The sequence below is a fragment of the Panthera tigris genome, chromosome E1, assembly GCF_018350195.1.
Source record: "Panthera tigris isolate Pti1 chromosome E1, P.tigris_Pti1_mat1.1, whole genome shotgun sequence".
Classification (NCBI taxonomy): domain Eukaryota; kingdom Metazoa; phylum Chordata; class Mammalia; order Carnivora; family Felidae; genus Panthera; species Panthera tigris.
The window spans coordinates 57,208,879-57,220,972 of NC_056673.1; the positions used below are offsets into that span (position 1 = coordinate 57,208,879).

General features: G+C 49.3%; 1 non-coding gene across 1 annotated transcript; it reads left to right on the forward strand.

Moving 5' to 3' along the window:
- The first annotated feature begins 1,802 nt into the window (after positions 1-1,802).
- On the forward strand, positions 1,803-1,875 carry TRNAE-CUC. The gene has a single exon. It is a non-coding gene; the product is annotated as a tRNA-Glu (tRNA).
- Positions 1,876-12,094: the final 10,219 nt, after the last annotated feature.

Below are 12,094 nucleotides of genomic sequence, written 5' to 3' on the forward strand. Positions count from 1 at the left end.
AGCAGGCTCCAGGCTCTGAGCTGTTAGCACAGAGCCCGACTCGGGGCTTGAACTCACAAACTGCGAGATCACGACCTGAGCCAAAGTCGGATGCTTAACCGATTGAGCCCCCCAGGTGCCCCTTTTTAAAAATTATTTGACAGAGAGAGAGAGAGAGAGAGAGAGAGAAAACGAGTGCAAGTGGGAGAGGGGCTGAGGGGGTTGGACAGAGGATCCCAAGAGGGCTCCCAGCTGACAGCAGAGAGCCTGATGCAGGACTCAAACTCACGAACTGCAAATCATGACCTGAGCCGAAGTCAGACGCTCAACCGACTGAGCCACCCAGGCCCCCCTTATGTATGCTTTTTAATGTAGCTGTGGTCATATTATCTATGTGTTGGATGTCTTACTTTTTTTTCACTTAACACTACAGCATTCGTGATACGTTGGAAATGATGCATACTGACCTATTCGATCATTCTGGAACAGGTTGCTTTTTAAATATATGCTATGATAAAAATACAACCTGAAGCATTTTTAAATTTTGCCTTGGGTAGACGAGGTGATTCTTTAAAAAGTGGGTGATCTCTGGGGCGCCTGGGTGGCTCAGTCGGTTGAGCGTCCGATTTCGGCTCAGGTCATGATCTCGAGGTCCGTGAGTTCGAGCCCTGCGTTGGGTTCTGTGCTGACAGCTCAGAGCCTGGAGCCTGTTTCGGATTCTGTGTCTCCTTCTCTCTCTGACCCTCCCCCATTCATGCTCTGTCTCTCTCTGCCTCAAAAATAAATAAACGTTAAAAAAAATTTTTTTTAATAAAAATTAAAAAAAAAAGTGGGTGATCTGACCTCAGGAACCCATCCTGGTGACCCTCGATTTCCAAACCCTGCCTCTGTCTGCCCTCCCCAGCCGTGGTGGGCAGGGCATTCTGTTTGGCATCCCAGATACACCCAGCTTCACCCAGGGAACCACACTGGATTCTCTGGTGATAAATTCATCACTGGGATGTGGCCACCCTCCTAAAATTCTCTTTGGGGAACAATTTTCTGAGGTCTCACTTCGTGCCTAATTGACAACTTTCTTTAATGGGCTGGGACGATAACTCTTTCTTGACGCCACAAATGATGATTAATGGAGCTCCAACAGGACACGGGCTTCGCTTTATTCTCACCTTCATTATTTTAATCTCTCTCTGAATGACTGTCTAATGGATCTGTATTGCTGTCACACCGCGGGAATGGTGGGTGGGTGTCCATAAATCCCGCAAAACCACCAGAGGGCCCCCCGCTGGAATGCCGAGGCCACGGACAGACTCAGTGAAGAGCCTGCCCAGCCCTTGGCCGCAGGAGGGGTGAAGGCAACGGGCAGAAATTATTGTCAAGTGGCCGGGTGGCCTCAGTGTCCCCAGAATGGCACTGAGAGTTCAATTATAGTCACTCCTTGAGGGAAGGGATGAGAGGCAGAGGTTGAAATGGCAACTTGCAAACTATCCAGAATGCAAAGGATGGTGGGAAATTAAGTAACGAAGCTGCGATTCATTCATTCAGTCCTTTGACATTTTACTGAGTTCATTCGTCGGTGCCAGGCGCCGGGAAATCAGCATAACTGGAATGGCCCAGCCCTCCAGAGGCTCACAGCCTCCATGCTGGAAAAAACTTACAATCCAACGATGGCCATGAGCAAAGTGTTTCGAAGTGATGTAGCTTAGCAGGGTGGGGTTCACAGGCACAGGACCTGTGCAGTCCCACGGGCCGCCCACGTAGAAGGACCTCGCACTTGGGTTAATGCTCTGCTTTTGTTAGCCTTTAAACTCATCCATTCTGGGGGTGCCTGGCTGGCTCAGTCGGTAGAGCATGCGACTCTCGATCTCGAGGTCGTGAGTTCAAGCCCCATGTTGGACGTGGAGCCTACTTTTTTTTTTTAATTTTTTTTAACGTTTATTCATTTTTTGATAGAGACAGAGCGTGAGTGGGGGAGGGGCAGAGAGAGAGGGAGACACAGAATCCGAAGCAGGGTGGAGCCTACTTTAAAAAAAAAAAATGCATTCATTCTGCAAAGACTTATTGAGTGCCTACTATGGGCCAGACACATCTCTGGGCGCTGAAGACGACACAGACACAAATCCAGGACAGGCAGCAGCAAATAATTATGGAAAACTTGTAAGATGCCAGATGGGAGTAGGTGCCCGGGAGGAGGGCAAGACTGGAGACAAGGTAAGGGCAATCCTAGGATGCTCGTTTGTGCAGTCTACAAATACAGAGCAACCGCCTACTATGTGCTACCACCTCGGGCACCTAGGCGGCTGGGATGGTTAATTTTACGTGTCGGGGCACCTGGGTGGCTCAGTCGGTTAAGCGTCCGACTTCAGCTCAGGTCACGATCTCAGGGTCCGTGAGTTCGAGCCCCACATCGGGCTCTGTGCTGACAGCTCAGAGCCTGGAACCTGCTTCCGATTCTGTGTCTCCCTCTCTCTCTGCCCCTCCCCCATTCGTGCTCTGTCTCTCTCAGTCTCAAAAATAAATACACATTAAAAAAAATAATTTAAAAAAATTTTACGTGTCAACTTGGCTTGGCTACACTACGGTATTCAGTTGTTGGTCAAACGCCAGTCTAGACGTTTGCTATGACATTTATCAGATTTTTTAGACGCAATTAGCATTTAAATCGATAGGCTTGGAGTAGAGCAGATTACCTTTCAAGATGTAGATGAGGCTTATCTAATCAGTTGAAGGCCTTACGAGAGAGAGAGAGAGAGAGAGAGAGAGAGAGAGAGAGAGAGAGAAAGAGAGAGAGAGAGAGAGAGAGAGAGAGAAACTGAGGTCCCCTTGAGGGAGAAGGAATTCTGCCTCCTTACTGCCTTTGGACCCATCAACCCTTCCTTCCCTGCATCTCCAGCCTGCCGCCTCCCTGCAAATTTCAAACTTGCCAGCCCCGGCCAATTCCTTCACATCGCTCGCCCTCTCCCTCCCTCTCCCTCTCATTCTTGCTCTTTCTATATACCTTTTTACCTACCTCTCTCTCTCTCCCGTTGCTTCTGTTTCTCTGCAGAACCTGAACCAATACCGCAAAGCACAAGGCACGGCTACTGGTTCCCCGTTGCTCCCTAGCTGCCAGGGTCAGAATGCAAAGGGACGGAGGTGCGTCCCAGCCCAGGGACGCGTCTCAGGACTCCCCTCCTTGAAGTCTCTACCGCAAAGAGCATGGGAGCTGCGCCTACCCGTGCCAGTGGTCAGATCACAGGTGCCTTCCCATTTCCCCCTCCCGGGGGTCTGGGGGCGGGAGAGCCCCCCATCTTGCCCCTCGCCAAAGTGCCCAGCGGGCCCTTCGTGCAAAAGACAGGCTTGCTTCCTTCCTGACGGCTGCTGTGTTCGGCTTGCGTTGGACCGACTCGGGATGGACTCACCTTGCGGCAGGTACGGCCCTTAAATCAAGCCCAATAAAATCTTGCAAAAGCCACTAATCACCGCAGCGGCTGGCACTGTGCACGCAGTAATCTGCACACACGGTCCCCACAGACGGACTGTGGCCTGCGAGTGGCCGGAGGCTGCTGCTGCAGCCATCTGGACGAGGTACAAGGCCTTTTAGTGAGAAGTACAGGATTCTCCAAAGAGATTTTTGCTGGAGTGCCAGGCTCTGCTTTTTTTTTTTTTTTTTTTTAACATTGAAACGCGTGTCATTGTTCCAGGACGCTGTTGTCTTCTGGGAACAAACACAGAGGCCCATTGTTTACGCAGCCAATTAGGAGCGGTGATTGGCCCCAACGCACAAAGGCCGGGTTGTGTCCCAACGGCTGAGGAGAGTGTCTCCGATTCACTGACACAGGTCTTGGGACGAAGGAGCCCGGGCTGGTCACTTACGGGATCCTGCCGAGCCATTTTCTCAGGCTCTGGAGCTGGCGGTGCAGCCTGGAGCTGGGGGAGGGCCTTCGAGCAGTGGCTGCAAGGCCCGGTGGGGCTCTCCAAGGTCATTTCTCACCCCGGGGCAGCCGCTGACCCTGAGGCCATGCGGCAGTTCCTCCCTGAAGAGCTGAAGAAGAAAGGTGGATTCCAAGGAGGAGCTGGTAAACTGAGGCTTCCTGGGAGGGGGGCGGCGTGTGTATGCTCCCAATGGACGAAAATCCTTTGCCACCACACAGCCAACCCGGAGCCACCGTGAGCAAGCCACTTGGCATCCGGGGGCTCCAGAAAGAAGCTCTGTTGGGGGTGGGGGGGGGGCAGAGTCACCCAAAGGCAATGACCACCTGCTTGAGTTTGACTTCTGTCAAGTAAGCCAACCCAATTCTTTCATCTGCTTTAAAACTAAGACCGGGGAACCCGGGTGGCTCAGTCGGTTGAGCGTCCGACTTCATCTCAGGTCATGATCTCGAGGATAGTGAGTTCGAGCCCCGCCGCGGACTCTGTGCTGACGGCTCGGAGCCTGGAGCCCGCTTCGGATTCTGTGTCTCCCTCTCTCTCCGCCCCTCCCCTGCTCATGCTCTTTCTGTCTCTCAAAAATAAACGTTAAAAAATTTTTTTTAAAGATAAGACTAACGGGGGGAGGGGTATCTGGGTGGCTCAGTCGGTGGGGTGTCCAACTTCAGCTCAGGTCACGATCTCCCGGTTTGGGAGTTCGAGCCCCGCGTCAGGCTCTGCACTGACCGTTCAGAACCTGCTTGGGATTCTCTCTCCTTCTCTCTCTCTGCTCCTCTCCCACTTACACTCTCTCTCAAAATAAATAAATAACTTCAAACAATAAAAGACTAAGTGGGGGCAGACAGCTGTCTCAGTCGGTGGAGCAAATGCCTCTTGATCTCGGGGCCACGAGTTCAAGCTCCACACTGAGCGTAGATCTTATTTAAAAAAAAAAAGAAAACGAACAGACATAAGACTTTCCCAAATAAATGCAGCAGTAACTAAAATCTTTTCTTCAGGGGTAAATTTCAACGATCAAACAGGTGGAAGAAAGCAAGGCGAGCTGCTTTTTCTATAAACGGCACTGACCCCTCCACATGGCATCTTTCCCGGAGCGGCAGCCCCCAAACAAGACCGAGAGCCCCCAGGTCCCAGCAGAGACAAGGACCTAGATCCGAAACCCTTTTGTATCCAGTAGGAGATTCGTTACGCAAATTATGGCCTGTTCGTTTGATAAAATGGTGTGTCTGCCATTAAGCTCGTTTTTATAGAGTTTGCTGTGATAACGTGAAAAATTACAACGTGAAAAAGTTTCTTCCTCCTAGACTAAACATGTTTCTTTTTTCCCCAGAGAGTAATTCAAAAACAATTCGTGGACTGTGAACGTGTCCATGGCTTTTTAAATTACGCTAAGATAGGAGTCTGGAAAGAAACACTTTTTTTTAAAAAAAATTTTTTTTAACGTTTTATTTATTTTTGAGACAGAGAGAGACAGAACATGAACGGGGGAGGGGCAGAGAGAGAGGGAGACACAGAATCGGAAGCAGGCTCCAGGCTCTGAGCCGTCAGCCCAGAGCCCGACGCGGGGCTCGAACTCACGGACCGTGAGATCATGACCTGAGCCGAAGCTGGCCGCTTAACCGACTGAGCCACCCAGGCGCCCAATGGAAAGAAACACTTTTAAATGTGAACATAATCTCAGGGCGCCTGGGTGGCTCAGTTGGTTGGGCATCCGACTTCGGCTCAGGTCATGATCTTGTGGTTCCTGAGTTCAAGCCCTGCCTCGGGCTCTGGTGCTGACCGCTCGGAGCCTGGAGCCTGCTTCCGATTCTGTCTCCCCCTTTCTCTCTGCCCCACCCCTGCTTGCACTCTGTCTCCCTCCCTCTCTCAAAAATAAACAAACATTAAAAAAAAATTAAATGTTTCATATATTAAAAAATAAAATAAAATAAATAAAAAAAATTAAATGTGAACACAATCTTTGAGGACTGGGACAACGTGATATTTTTCTTCTTTCTACCCTTCTGTATTTTCTACCAGTTTTCATAAAGAGCAGGTATTATTTTATATCTGGAAAGAATAAAACAAACATAAACAAACAAGTGGTTGCTGTGGGAGAACAGGGTGGCAAGTCTATTATCTAGCTTTTGCCTTGTTCCCGTATCACGTTTGCCCGTGGTCTGACAAGTGACAGCTGGGAGCCCTGCCCAGGCCTCCTGGTCGACTCCTGACCACACTAGATGCCAAATTTAGAGGTTTGGCAACATCTGAATTTTATCAGGTTTGGGTTGTTTTTTTTTTTCCCCTCACTCTGGCTACACACACACACACACACACACACACACACACACACACACAGAATCTACACATTTTGGCTCATGGGGCTCAACACGCATGACAGCTTTGCAAGAAGCAGATTCACAGGGTACTCAACACAGTCCCCTTACGGGAAGATGACCCCCTTTCATCGAATCCTGCTTTCCGTTCTTCTCCAAGGGACACTGACCCTGGATGCCTGGCTGTGGGTGAGACAGATTCCCAGGGTCACGCTTTCCAACACAAAGGCTGCATTCCAGAGGTGACTTCTAGAGTCAACACGGGGTACCTCCCTGAGCTTCCTCCCCTGGGTCTAAGAGCAAGACCAGTCCCCATAGCGGCCCGAGTCATGTCTCTCTGGAAAATGCCTCTAAGTCTTTCATCACGGCCACCACCTTACTTAATCTCCACATCCTCAACGTCTGTCCTTCCTTCCTTCCACAAACATTTCCTCAACACCGTCTACAGGGTGCCAGACACTATGCAAGGGCCGGGAAGATCAGCAAGCAAAGGAACAAGCACTCTCTGCTCTGGTGGAAAGGACAGTCCAGTGGAAGGAAGGAGCACTACCAATGGTCCATTTGTAAATGTAAATGAGGAAGTCGAAGGGATAAATGAGCGGATGAATGAATGCCTAAAAGGCCAAGGACCTGGATCCTTACTCTGTTCCATTCCACTGTGGTGCTGCCTGGAGAAGTATCCCCTGGTCCTCCCCCTCCCTTCTTCTCACGTCACTCCCCTGCATAAAACTCTCAATGGCTCCCTACTGCACACCAGATTACATTCTAACTCCCCAGCCTGGTGGCTCTCTGTGCTCTAGTTCCAAGCTACCTCTCTAGCTTCACTTCCTTCGAACCCTCCAGGATAACCTATGTACTATTATAACTGTTGCTGTGTTTATTTTGCCTGTCCAGAAAACTCACCTCTGCCGTTGAAATCTTACTCATGTGAGGGAGGGGAAGTATGCAGGATACAGGATTTGGTGAAGATCCAAATACTCATCTTCTAAAGTGGGAAGTCCAGGGGCGCCTGGGTGGCTCAGTCAGTTGAACGTCGGACTTCGGCGCGGGTCATGATCTCACAGTTCGTGAGTTCGAGCCCCGCGTCGGGCTCTGTGCTGACAGCTCGGAGCCTGGAGCCTGCTTCGGATTCTAGGTCTCCCTCTCTCTCTCTCTCTCTCTCTCTGCCCCTCCCCCATTTGTGCTCCGTCTCTCTCTCTCTCAAAAATAAATAAAATGTAAAAAAAAAAAATTTTTTTAAGGCATGGATTTGTCTGTTTTACAGCATTTTTTAAAACCCTTTTTAAAGTGAGCTCTATTCCCAACGTGTGGCTTGAACTCATCACCCCAAGATCAAGAGTCACATGCTCTACTGACTGAGCCCAGCCAGGCGCCCCTAGTTTGGTTTGTAAAAGTTGTTTTTCATGCCCAATGAAGCAAGATAAAAATTTAAACAGGGACTAAAAATATTAAGTGAGATGATGGCTCTAAAGTGCACAGCATAATGTCTGGCATGCAATGAGCAGAGAAGAAACAGTCATCGCCACTTGGATTTTTCCCATGAATCCTGCCACCAAGCAGAGGTGGGAGTGGGGACACCAGGCTCTCCCAGGTCCTTTCATGTGGCAGTCCCACAACAGCAACCTAACCAATTTCAATTCCTCTGTTCGGGGTATACTTTCTTCTCCTTGCTTATTACAGCATCCGACCGACCAATGGCATGTCCATCTTCCTAAGACTACATTTCTCATGAAATCCCCATGGAAAGACTTTCTCGAAGGTCTTCTAGTGTGCGGTGGGGCAGTGGTAGCTGCTGGAAAACAAACAAACAAACACCAAAGTCTAAACAGGGCTTCACGTGATACAGGTGCATTTTTCACTCATCCGGCATTCCAAAGAGATGTTATTCTTGACGTCTCTGGAACATAAGCCCTTTTCGTTTTGAGGCTCCTCCACTCCCTGGAGCCCTGAGATCCTCTCCACCCAGGAAGGGGGGGTAGGGGGAAGGAGCAAGGGAAGACATAACTGCTTCTCTGCTGTCTCCGTGTAGAAGTGAAGCACATCACTTCTGGTCACGTCCCATTGGCTGGAAGTAGTCACATGGCCCGACCTAGATGAGAAGGGGATGCTGGGGAATGTAGTCCCCGGCTTCACAGCCTCTGCTCAGGGGAGACTCACACTGCGGAGGGAGGGATGCATTTCGATGGAGGCATCTCGGCCACCTGCAGAATGACCTCCAGAATCTTCATTTACTTATCCAAACTGTGTGGGTCCTGCCTCCCAACAGGGCCTTTCTGTAGTCCCAGCTGCCAGTCTTGTTAACATCTCTCCCAGTTAGTTCTGTATGTTCATTCCATGGGGCCATTCCATCCTTCTAGAGGTTTTTTCAAATACAAACTCCCTCTCCTCTTTGAAGACTTTTTCATTTCTTTTTTTTTTTAATGTTCATTTATTTATTTTTTTTTAATTTTTTTTTCCAACGTTTTTTATTTATTTTTGGGACAGAGAGAGACAGAGCATGAACGGGGGAGGGGCAGAGAGAGAGGGAGACACAGAGTCGGAAACAGGCTCCAGGCTCCGAGCCATCAGCCCAGAGCCTGACGCGGGGCTCGAACTCACGGACCGAGAGATCGTGACCTGGCTGAAGTCGGACGCTTAACCGACTGCGCCACCCAGGCGCCCCAATGTTCATTTATTTTTGAGAGAGGCAGAGACAGAGCGTGAGCAGGAGAGGGGCAGAGAGAGAGGGAGACACAGAATGGGAAGCAGGCTCCGGGCTCCGAGCTGTCAGCACAGAGCCCAACGTGGGGCTCGAACTCACGAGCTGTGAGATCATGACCTGAGCCGAAGTCGGACGCTCAACCGACTGAGCCACCCAGGCGCCCCGAAGATTTTTTCATTTCTATAACCCTGCACTGACTCACTGAAACTGAATTTCTGAGTTATGGAGTTTGAGAGTTGGACAGTTGGCAATATGGCCCACCCGCTTGATGTAAGAGAAGGCAAACGAGACCCAGGAAGGCTGAGGGAATCCCCAAAGCGTGGCATTCAGAGCAGACCTGTTTGCCCTGCATGTGAACCGTTCAGCAGGAACTTCGAAGGCAGCGACAAGTCATGACCTGAATTTTGCTGAGCCGGGAATTTGAATTATATATATGTACAGGGAATGAGCCTGGCTGACCTCCAAGCATTGAGCCTCCTTGTTGTGATGGGAGCCAGTCTCCAAGATGGCCCCATGGGCTCTGTCTCCTGATAGTCACACCCCATGTAATCACTTCCCACACTGAGCCACGGTTGGTCTGTGTGAGCTACAACATCTGGCAGAAGTCACAGGGTGGTTGCTTGTAATATTTGACTATAGAGCACTTTGGCTTCTGTCATGGCGCCCCCTCATTCTTGGATCGCTCGCTTTGGGGGAAACCATGCCCTGAGCAGCCCTACGGAGAGGTCTATGCGACAAGAGAGCTGAAGCCTCCTGCCAACAGCAATGAGAGTGAGCTTGGGACAGATCCTCTGGCCCGCATCACAGACTCAGCCAGCACTCGCCCCAACCTCATGAAAGATTCTCAGCTAGGACCACCTTCCCGGCTGCTCCGGGGCTCCTGAGTCTCTGAAACTGTGCAACGCAGCACGGTTGCTGTTTTAAGCTGCTAAGTTTGGGGGTGATTTGTCACTCAGCGACAGATAACTAACACAGCCATTGTGGTTTTCTACTCAAAATCACATACGCGTTTTGGTTTACCTGGGAGGGGGAGAAAATCGAAAATCATAAAATATATTAAAGGTCTCTCTTTTTTTAAATTCGGGTTCTACAAAGTTCTCATAAAATGTCAATTGTAAATGCCCAACATTCTGGTATTTCTTCTGTGTGCTGCCCTGAGTAACCAAATAAACGGAGAAAGAGAAAAAGAGAAAGAAAGGAAGGAGGAAGGGAGAGAGGGAAGGAGGGAGACTCCTACTCGTATTTATGGAGCACCCAGAGCCAGCACCCAGAGCCAGCTCTGCTCTGGGTGCTTAAGAGTCATTAGTGAACAAACAACACAGAAGGATTTTGCACTAATGGAGCTCACATCCCAACCGGAAAGAAAGAAACAACAAACACAATAAAAAGTAAGCTGTGTACCACGGAAGGTGATAAATGCTGTAGAAAAGAGTAAACGCAGAACAGGGAGACAAAAGTGCCTCCAGCCTTATCATGTGTCCTCTGTTAGGGGCTCGGGGAGGAGTTACCGGTGAACTTGAAACGTCTGCAGTGCTTTGCGTCTGCCAGGTGCTTGCAAATATTTGCTCAATTCGTGCAAGGCTGAAGGAGCTAGCCCCGGAATGAGGGGTTCCCGCAGATGGTAAATCCAAGAGTTACTGGCTGCTGAGACACTCCTAGGCGACCATCAGATCTGTGAGCAGATTTGGGCCACAGAGAAGCCCAGCTGGGGGACAGCCTGGGAGGGAAAGCTTGCTTCCGTCCCCGGTGACAAGAGTCTCCTTTCATTCATTTCAACATGAACCACCTTCTCGCTCTCCGGGACACCAGATTGCCAATTTAACAGAAGAGGACGGAAGAAACAGCAGTGCCCCCGGAAGACTTCTGCTCAGTATCACGGGACCCAGACAAACGAGGCTGTTTTACATCCCCGAGCCCCTCGCAGAGGTGACATCCTCCTCGTGACTTCATCAGTCTTATGTTCTTATAGAACATCCTACATTCCATACTCAGGTGACCTCGCAGATTCTCACCCCTGAGTCTAGAAGGAACAGACGCAAGTAGGAAGCGAGCATTGTGAAGTGCCCAGGTGCTGGGCACATGCAAACCCAAGGCTTGCCTCCAGAACATTCCAAATGTCACATTATGATTCAGACCCAAAGAAACAAAGGCAAACAAAATATGCCTCCCATGGTTTAGGTATGCGGTCCCCTATAGCTTGGGGTTTGGGATTTGTTTTAATAACAGGCAAAGATAGGAGGAGTATGTCTTCCTAAGGGCTTAATACACCACAGACAATAAATTAAAACACATTACTATTAATGTAGAATAAAACAGTAATTTGTATTTAAATAGCTGTGGGTTCCAAAAGATCTAGAAAGAGAATTTTAGACCCATAAGGAATCTTAGGCTACTTTTAACTTTATTTAAAAGAAAGAAAGAAAGAAAGAAAGAAAGAAAGAAAGAAAGAAAGAAAGAAAGAAAGAAAGAAAGAAAGAAAGAGAGAGAGGGGCGCCTGGGTGGCTCAGTCGGTTAGGCATCCGACTTCGGCTCAGGTCATGATCTCACAGTTTGTGAGATGCTGTGTCTCCTTCTCTCTCTGCCCCTCCCCAACTTGTACTCTGTCTTTCTATGTCTCTCAAAAAATAAATAAATATTTTAAAAAATTGAAAGAAAGAAACAAAGAAAGAAACAAAGAAAGAAAAAAAGGAAGGAAGAAAGGAAGAAAGAAAGAGGGCTCCTGGGTGGCTCAGTCAGTTAAGCATCCGACTCCGGCTCAGGTTATGATCTCACCACTCGTGAGTTTGAGCTCTGCGTCGGGCTCTGTGCTGATGGCTCAGAGCCTGGAACCTGCTCAGGATTCTGTGGCTCCGTGTCCCTCTCTCTCTGCCCCTCCCCTGCTCATGCTCTGTCTCTCTCTCTCTCAAAAATAAGTAAACGTTAAAAAAATTAAGAAGAAAGAAAAAGGTGGCATGCCTTCCATTTTTGGCAAAACACACCCTACTCCAGTGCGCGCGTGCGTGCGTATACACACACACACGCGCACACACACACACACCTCTAGTCTCAGTAACAGAAGTGCCCCCTCCCCTGCATCTGCCCAAGGCCCTTCTTACTCCAGGCTTAACCCTTTCCAAACAAACAAACATCCTCTTTACCGGCTCTTTCTTCTCGGCTTATTCACACACTTAAGTGTCTCCCTTTAAAAAAAAAA